Raw genomic sequence first — 10046 nt, 5'->3', positions numbered from 1 at the left:
ATTATATTTTAAATTATATTATTATTTTAATAATAATGAATAAATATTAAATAAAATAATTTTAAATTGTTTAAATTAATTTTTTATTATATCTTAAATATTATTACTATTTATTAATATTCTAGTTCTAGATTAGTTTTTCGTGTATAAAAATGAAAAGAATTATTCCACCATCATAGAGCGACCAAAATTGTCGTCATGGTGTTTAATTTCTATTATATTTTTATTAAATATGAATAATTAAGGTCTGTCAATGTTTGTATATAATTTATATATTAGCATGTCTATCTCTGCAACCTAACCTTACCTTCTGTATATAATTTATATGTGCACTTGTTTGTTGTTTAATTTCTATAAGATATTTAATATAAATAACTTTTAGATTTTGAAAAATTAAATATCAACAACGTACTACTATAAATCAAACATACTTTAAGCAAAATTTGGAAATATTAGGATATCACGATATGCATGTGAGACGTGTTTTAAATGTTTATAATGTGATGAAGAGTTGAAATATTATTTGAAAGTTATTAGTTTATATTTTTATAATGTTTAATTTAGTTTGATATATTTTGATTTTGCTTATTTAGTTATTAAATTGAATTTTATGTTTATAGATTTAGGGATAAATTATTATTTTTATTTACGAAAATTTTAAACACTGACAAATTTATTTATAAAAAAATTAAAATTGTATCCATAAAAAATAGGAGTGAGCATGGGTTGAGTTGGTTCGGATTTAAGATGAAATTAAAACCGAATTAATTGAATTGTAATTGGTTCGGTTTGGTTTGGATTTACATTTTTTTGTATATGTATCCAAATCAAACCAAACTGATTAAAAACGGATTGGTTCGGTTCAGGTAATTGAATACTCGATGAAACAAAAAATTATAAAACAAAATAAAAAAACAAAATTTTTTATCTTAAAACTTCTATAAGAATAATAAACATGTAAAATCAATAGAAATAATCCAAACATGTTAAACACTAAATATATTAAAAACTAAACACATTAAAATCTAAACATATTAAATACTAAAAATATTAAAATCCAAATACGTTAAACATCAAACACATTAAATTTTTATATTTTAAAAGGCATATATATTTTTTAATTTTTTTTATTTAATTAATATATGATCGGTCCATTAGTTGGTTTGAGTTTCACACTCCCAAAATTGTTACCCGATCCAATTACTAAAGAGAATTATCGATTTGGTTCGAATCGGACCAATTATCCGTTGACTTTGGAACCAATTTAATTGGTTCGATTTGAATTCGGATAGGTAATTAAATCTTCGCCACTAATAAAAAATGGATTTCGTACGTACGAAAAAATTATCCAAACACTAAAAATTCAATTAAAAATCTCAAATTGCCCTTCTCTTAACCCTAATCTCAACTTTCCTTCCCCAAATCTCAATTCTCCTTTTATTCTAATTTTACCACCTTCTCCACCAAAACCACCGCCGACAAAAGTCAGCCTCACCTTCTTCCATGGTCATGATCTTACCTTGTCATGGTCTACACCCTCTTTCTTATTGCGCTTCTCACATCACACTTCACGACCATGATCCTCTTCCTTCAGTCCTGATTTCTTGTTTTTATCTTCCTAATGAATTCTTCAAACTTCCTATTCAGTTCTTTTGCACTTCCTACTTCTTCGTTATTTGTTTCCATCATTGATGACGATGTGTCTTCTTGTTGGTCATTCTCTGTTGTCTCTTGTTCTTGAGGTAGAGCCGTAGAAATAGGAATAACTAGCATGTGAAAGTCGTTGTCACAATTTGGTGGTGGTGGTAGGGTGTCTTTTTCATCTTCATCTTCATGTTCTTGATGATTGGAAGAAGAGGAGGTTTTGGTGAGAAGAACGAGAATGGCGCTGCAGATGAGGAAATATGTATTTCCTCTCGAAGTAGGCAAAATTAAAGGAAACAAGATAGTATAATGTCAAAGTGCAACAAAAAAATACAAATGCCACGCTCAACGACATAACTAACTACAATTTTCGTTTCAGCAACACATACCTATTACTCTTCATCATTATTACTACTGTGACTTTTCAATCTCACTTTCATGATTCATAATAAGGCTTAGAGAAAAATGATGATGGTGATTGATGAGTACTTGTCTTGGTTTTTATCTTAACTTGTATTATTCTTTGTGATATGTATAGAATAATGGGAGAATTGAGATTTGGCGGTTGATGGTTGGTGGAAGAGATGTTGTTGGCGAAGGAGGTGGTGAAACTAAGAACAAAAAGAAGGTTGAGATTAGGGGGCAGAGGGTTGAGATTAGGGTTAAGAGAAGGGTAATTTAAAATTTTTAGTTGATTTTTTAGTGTTTGAATAATTTTATTTTACAGAATCTATTTTTTATGAGTACAACTTTAATTTTTTTTATAAGTAGATTTGTTCGTATTTAAAATTTTCGTGGGTAGAAATGGTAGTTTACTTATAAATTAAAATAAAAAAATTATACATACCTCATAAATTATTATAGTCATTATAAAGTGATTAGAGAAGTGCCAAAGCACTTTTTGGTTTTGTGATGAAACCATAATTTGAATAAGTGAGAATGAGTAAGTCACTCTCTTGTTACATCGGAAATTTGGGGAGAAAGTTGAGGACTGAAGGTTGTAGAAGGCTTAGAGAATGGGGGATTGAATCTATGACCTTCTTTTACTTTAATGAAATAACCCTTTTAAAACAAACTTGTAATCTGAATCTGTTTGAATTCAGTAGCAGAAAATTTATGAGACAATTTTATTTTGTCTCATGAATATTAGAAAACAAAACAGAGCAGAAAGAGAGAAGTTGACACCATCATATATCCAGGTTCGGTTGCCTTGTGCAATGCAACCTACGTCCAGTCTCCACCACAACAGTGGTGGAATTTCCACTATAGTTAAAGTATTACATACACCAATTCCACAGGATTGACACAATCCTTTCACACTCAAGTTTTGACCTAACTTGACTTGATTATGCTAATACCTAACTATTCACTCTTAGTGCTAACCCAACTAAGAAAGAGATACCTCACAGGTACAAGATACAAGACACAGATTTACCTAAAGAAATCTGAAATAACTCTTGACTTTTCTCTCAAGTGTATCACTTAGCCTCTTTCACTCATTGACTTTTACTTGAACTCTCTCATTATGCCTTTTCACTCAAGAAATTACAAAAAGATAAACATTAAAAAGAAAATTACAATCTGTAAAACATGAAGGAGATTAATGCTTTAACAGCCTCTATGCTATGTGATGAACCAGATGAGCTAGCCTCTGATTTAGTTCCTCATTCTGGCGGAATGTCCCTTTGACTAGGAAGCACTGTCCAAGTTGATAAACTTCTTCAGAGAACACTTCTCAGAACAAAACCTCAATACACTGGTTATCTCTCCTTACTTCAGAATGATGAGAAATCTTATTTTGTATCTCCTTGCATGTTGCTGAGTTGCTCTCCTCTGAGTCCACTCCTCCAGCTGTGTGCTTCACCATCCTATCCTTTCACTTTCTTCCATTTACCTCCAAAAATAGAATGCTGGAACAGACTCTTTTTTACTTGACCGAAAGTCTTAGATCAACAAAGATACAAGTTTCAAAGGTAAACTTGAATCTGAACCATTGAGCAACTGCTTTGTCCTCAAGAAATAATTTTTAGCCTTCAATTCACAGTAGTGATTATCAGAGAACACTTTTTCCATTTATCCAAAAATGGTAAAACAGAAGATTTGAGATGAAGTGAAGAAAGTAAGTTGCATACAAATGGAAATAAATCACCTTTTAATTTCTGACTTAGTTTAATATAGATTGATGTGGGTGATTAGACATTTGCTTTCAGAATAAGATTTTTCTTTCTTTCTTCTCTGTTAAAATGAGTAGGAAAGACGAAGCTCTCTTTCTTGTGTTTCGTTGCTGACCGAAGCAATAAGAGAGAGTGAAGTCTTCAATCTTGTAGAGAAGCTTGGTAGGATTAACTTGGGCTTGGGTTAGATATGTTTCCATTCAACCCAACTGATTCTATTGCTTAACAACTTTAGGCTTTTAGTGCTTTGTAGCTCACTTTGTTTCTGGTTTGATTTTCTTCCTATTGGGCTGTTGCAATATTTTTTCTTTATTCTAAATTAATTTGGACTTTATTTGTAAGTGTACCACACTATGAAAGCTTCAGATATTTGTTCCATTTATTTGGGCTGCAGCTATATATTGATTTTTGGCCTGCATCACTCAACCAAAATAATCAAAACTAATTAGGTAATTAGCCCAATAACCTATTGTTTGTCATCATCAACTATGTTAGTTAATTTCTTAACTCAACAATCTCCCCCTTGATGACAAACATAATTGAAACATTAACCAAAGGAATTGAATTTGAATTGAGTTGAGAAACTTCCCTTTGAATGATGTCACTTGCTTATGTGTTACTCCCCCTTTCCTTTTCAAGAGTAGTTCCCCCTAAATTTATGCTCTTCTCTTCGTTCTTGTTTATATTATTCTTATAGAAGGCACAATAAAGAACTACACACAATTCAACTTGACTAAAGGAGTTTATACAACCAGCAACACAAATCCAGCCCAATACTGAACATCTCATGTCAGCACTTTTAACAAGTATCCATTTTAGAAACTGTTCATGCTTTAACCAAAACAAAGTATCAAGACTAATAAGGGCAAAACAGCAACGAATCATTTAAAGCAGCCATAGTTTACAGCAGCAGCAAAATTAGTAGAACAGAGCATCAATGACTAATAATGACAAAATAGCAATAAATCATGTAAAGCAGTCATAGTTCACAGCAGTCAACAGAAGCAAAATTAGCAAAATGCAGCAGCAAAATTAGCAAAATTCATATGCTACTAAATTCAATTCATACATACAACTACTTCCCCCCCCCTCCTTTTTTCATCAAAGGTGGAAGAGTTAATGTAAGGTTCAAATTTGCAACTTGAAATGAACTAAAATACTGCAACAGAAGGTTTAGATACTTCCCTTTGATGATACCATATTAACTTGATGTGCTCTCCTTTTCTTTTATATTAGTTGCTCCTCCTTAATGTATACTTATCGTTTAACCTGAGGATACAGACAATAATTCCAACACAATAATTCAATGTATATACATGCTTATCTATAATTCTATGGTTGCACAAAAGTATAATAATCCATACAAGCACATATTGCTAAATATGACAGCATGTAAGTAACAATTCACCAGCACAACATAAAGTTCAAATGACTTAAAGTCATCCAAGTTCAGTTCACAAACAGATCATCCAATAGTTCAGTTCACAAACAAGTCAAATAGGTTTCAGTTCATAAACACAAGTCAATTAACAAACACAAGACTAATCAAAACTAATATCCAATAATTACAGTAAGTCTTATGTCTTATCAAGTCTCATATAAGCATTTTTCTTCCCCCCTTTTTTTTATCAAGGTGAGAAAAATAAAACAAAAATAGGACCTGCAAAAGAGTGTCTTAGAGGCATGTAAGAACTAAATGTTGCGTCTTGAAAAAAATTGGAAGAGAAATGAAGATCATATTTCAACCAGCAACACCATAGTTATATAACAAAACTCACAATGTGCAAAGATAAATTCTTGGTAAAAACTCATTAGGACCAAAAAGAGTTTCATATCACTTGAAGGTTTTAGAAAACAAAAGGAACTACATGTGTAATAAGATTCAAGCATGGTCCATGTCCATTTTTACACTACAAAATCCAGATCTCTCATTTCTTATCCAACAAAAGTTTCTTTGAGCTGCAACCTAAAATTCTCAAACAAGACATTAGCACAATTAAAACAGAAGTTGCAGTTTTTTTTTTCAGAAATTGAAATGATGATAATGAGAAATGTAAAAAAAAAGACATGCACGATTCATGAATAGGTTTGCAATTGCAGCAAGTTAAGAGTGATCTTGGAAAAAAATTTCAGAACCATATTCCAAGAAGGTTCAGAGCCCAGAAGATAAAGTTCAGAGTGATGGTTCTTCTTCGGCCCAGAATTGTCTCATCCAAACCTATGAGATCACAAACTTAACAAACACATCAGCAAAGCTCAAACAATGAATCACAGCTTAAAATTCGTAGACTAGTCTTAATCATGCAAAATCTATCCTCAGGTAGTGGTTTAATAAAAATATCAGCTAATTGCTACTCTGATTTAACAAATTGAATGCTAATATCTCCCTTTTGAACATGTTCTCTTATTGAGTGAAATTTCACTTTAATATATTTAGTCCTAGAGTGCAAAACTGGATTTTTAGAAATATTAATGGCACTCATATTGTCACACAACAAGAGAATATTTTTAGCATTTAATTTGTAATCAGCAAGCTGTGTTTTTAACCACATAAGCTGAGAAAAACAAGAAGAAGCAGCTATATACCCAGCCTCTACAGTGGATAAAGCCACTGTTAGCTGCTTCTTACTTGACCAAACATTCAAAGACTTTCTAAGGAAGCAACATAAGCCTAATGTACTCCTTCTATCAACTCCATCACCAGCAAAATCTGCATCACAATAACCAACTGCAGAAAAATTATCAATCTTAGGATACCAAAGACCAAAATTGGATGTGCCATGAACATATCTAATGATCCTCTTAACTGCAAAAAGATGAGACTCTTTTGTTTTAGATTGGAATCTTGAACACATTCCAACACTTTGCACAATATCGGGTTTAGAAGAAGTTAAGTACATAAGAGAGCCAATCATTCCTCTATACCTAGTCTAATCTACATCTTTCTCAATTTCTTCCTTGTCTAATTTTGAATTAGGGTGCATGGAAGTTCCCATGGGTTTGGCATTTTTCATACCAAATTTCTTAACTAGTTCCTTGGCATACTTTTCTTGATGAATGAAAATACCATTTTCAGTTTGTTTAATTTATAGCCCAAGGAAAAAATTAAGTTCACCCATCATACTCATGTCAAATTCACTTGTCATGAGTTTTCCAAATTCATTACAAAAGGATTCATTGGCTGATCCAAAAATAATGTCATCAACATATATTTGGACTAGAATGAAAGAATCATTAGAATTTTTGATAAAGAGAGTAGTGTCTGTGGTGCCTCTTTGAAAATCATTTTTCAAGAGAAAAGTGCTAAGTATCTCATACCAAGCTCTAGGAGCTTGTCTCAAACCATAGAGAGCTTTTGATAATTTGAAAACATGGTTGAAAAATTCTTTATTTTCAAAACTTGGTGGCTACTCCACATACACTTCCCTATCTATCACACCATTTAAAAATGCATATTTTACATCCATTTGATATAATTTAAAACCACAAAAGGCAGCATAGGCTAAGAGAAGTCTTATGACTTCCATTCGGGCAACAGGATCAAAGGATTCATCAAAGTCTATTCCTTCTTCTTGGTCATATCCTTGTGCCACTAGCCTTGCTTTGTTTCTTGTAATGCTACCATCCTCTCCTAGCTTGTTCTGAAAAATTCACTTGGTGCCGATCACTTTCTTTCCATTTGGCCTTGGAACCAATGTCAACACTTGGTTCTTCTCAAACTCAAGAAGCTCATCTTCCATTACCTTTACCCAAGAAGGGTCATCAAGGGCTTTCTTGGCATTTTGAGGCTCCATTTGAGAGAGAAAGGCAATGTTTGTTCCTTTATTTGTCTTTCTAGTTGAAGACCGAGTTTTAACTCCATGAGAGACGTCCCCAATGACAAATTTCTCAGGATAATTCTTTAAGAATCTCCATTCACAAGGTCTGGTGGACTTGGAGGCAGATTCAGTTACCAACGGATTTTGGGTACTGCTGGTTTCAGGATTTCCTTCAGATTCATGAGACAAAATGGAATTGTCTCTTGATTGATTTTCAGCAGCTGCAGTTTCTGGTTCAGCTTGTCCAAAATTTTCATTTTCATGATTTTGTGCAGTTTCATTGTCCTTTTGAGCTTGATTCCCTGCATCACAATCTTCCAAAACACTTTGCACTAAGTTAGTATCACAAAATGTAACATGTATGGACTCCTCAATAATCCTAGCATCTTGATGATAAACTTTATATGCTTTGCTAGTTGTGAAATATCCTACAAATAAACACTCATACGCCTTTGGATAAAATTTCTCTAAATTATCTTTGTTATTGAGAACAATACATTTGCATCCAAAGATGTGCAAGTAATCCAACTTTGGTGGATAACCTTTCCAAAGTTCATAAGGGATTTTCTTCAAAAATTTTCTTATGATGGTTTTATTCAAAATGTGGCAATCTGTGTTAACCGCTTCAGCCCAAAGGAATTTTGGAACATTGCTATCACAAAGCATAGCTCTTGTCATTTCTTGAATGCTTCTATTTTTTCTTTCCACAATACCATTTTGTTGTGGTGTCCTTGGACAAGAGAAGTTGTGAGATATTCCAAATTTCTCACAAAAGGATTCAAATAAATGATTTTCAAATTCAGTTCCATGGTCACTTCTTATAGAAGAGATCTTTAAATCATTTTCATTTTGAATTTTCTTGTAAAAGATTTCAAAGGCCGAAAAGGCTTCATTTTTATGTGCAAGAAATAAGACACAACCAAACCTAGAATAGTCATCCACAATTACTAAACCATAATGTTTACCACCTAGGCTTTGAGTTCTTGTTGGACCAAATAAATCAATGTGTAGCAATTCAAGTGGCCTTTTAGTAGAGATGTCTTCCTTTGGTTTAAATGAACTTTTTGTTTATTTTTCCATTTGGCAAGCATCACAAGTGATGTCTTTGTCAAACTTTATCAAAGGAAGACCTCTTATTAATCCTTTCTTTACAATTTTGTTTATTTGGAACATACTTGCATGTCCCAATCTCTTGTACCATAGCCACTTTTCAAATTCTTTAGAATGAAAACAAGCTACATTTTGATCCTTTAGTTCATCAAGGGTAAGTCCATACACATTATTACAACGCTTAACAACAAAAAGTACTTCATTGGTCTTTTCATTCACCACACAACATTCAAGTCTTTTGAAAGTCACTAAATATCCTAGGTCACACAGCTGACATATACTCAAAAGATTGTGCTTCAAGCCACTTACCAAAAAGACATCATCAATTAAAGTAGAGTGATTATTACCTACTTTTCCAACAACAATTATTTTACCTTTTCCATCATCTCCAAAGGTCACAAAACTTCCATCATACTTGTTTAGTTTGATGAAGTAAGTTGACCTTCCAGTCATGTGCCTTGAGCATCCACCATCTAAGTACCATATATCCCTTTTGTTCTTGGATGCTAGGTAAATCTGCATAAAAATTTCAAGTAACCTTAGGTATCCAAATTAATTTGGATTCTTTGAAGTTAATCCATCTTGGTTGTCCAAGTGCATTGAAATCACACACAACATTGTAAATTTGGTTTCCCACAATTCTTTTTTTAATGAAGCATTAGGAATATGAGTGACCAAATTTCTTACAATTTAAACAATGATTTTCTGATGCATATTTCTGAAACTGGGATGATTTATTATACTGGAAAAGATTAAAGGAATGGAATTTTCTGGTTTTTCAAAGAGGTGCTCTTCTTTTGACAAACTGGTTTTTATTGAAATTGTTCCTCTTTGCAATGTTCCAACTAGAATTTTTTGGAATATTTGGACTTTTCGAATATGAGGTTTTGTTATAAAATAGTGAATTTTTGAAAGCAATCTCCCTATTCGAAATGTATCCCAGACCTGGCCTATTTGATGTTGTTTCGGTTTTTGAAAAAGGCTCAGTTTCACTAGTACAAAATTCATTAGATTCCTCCTCATATGTGGAAGCATTTCCAAGACCATATCTGTTGGAAGTAGATTTAGTTTTTTATGAAGATGCCACAAATTTTATAAAGGAATCATTAAAAATTAGACTTTCCTTGGTTATATAACCTAAATTAGATTTTTCAAATAATGGTCTTTGACTTGCAAGTAATTTGTCCAAGTTACTAGAACTTTGAGCAAATTTTGCTAAGTCACCATTCAGCCTCTTAACCATTTTATTTAGTCTCTCATTTTCAGCAATAAGTTCATGAGAAGGATCTACAATGTGCTT

Source organism: Arachis duranensis, chromosome 1 (assembly GCF_000817695.3).
Source record: "Arachis duranensis cultivar V14167 chromosome 1, aradu.V14167.gnm2.J7QH, whole genome shotgun sequence".
Lineage (NCBI taxonomy): Eukaryota > Viridiplantae > Streptophyta > Magnoliopsida > Fabales > Fabaceae > Arachis > Arachis duranensis.
Note: the sequence above shows the minus strand (reverse complement) of the source record.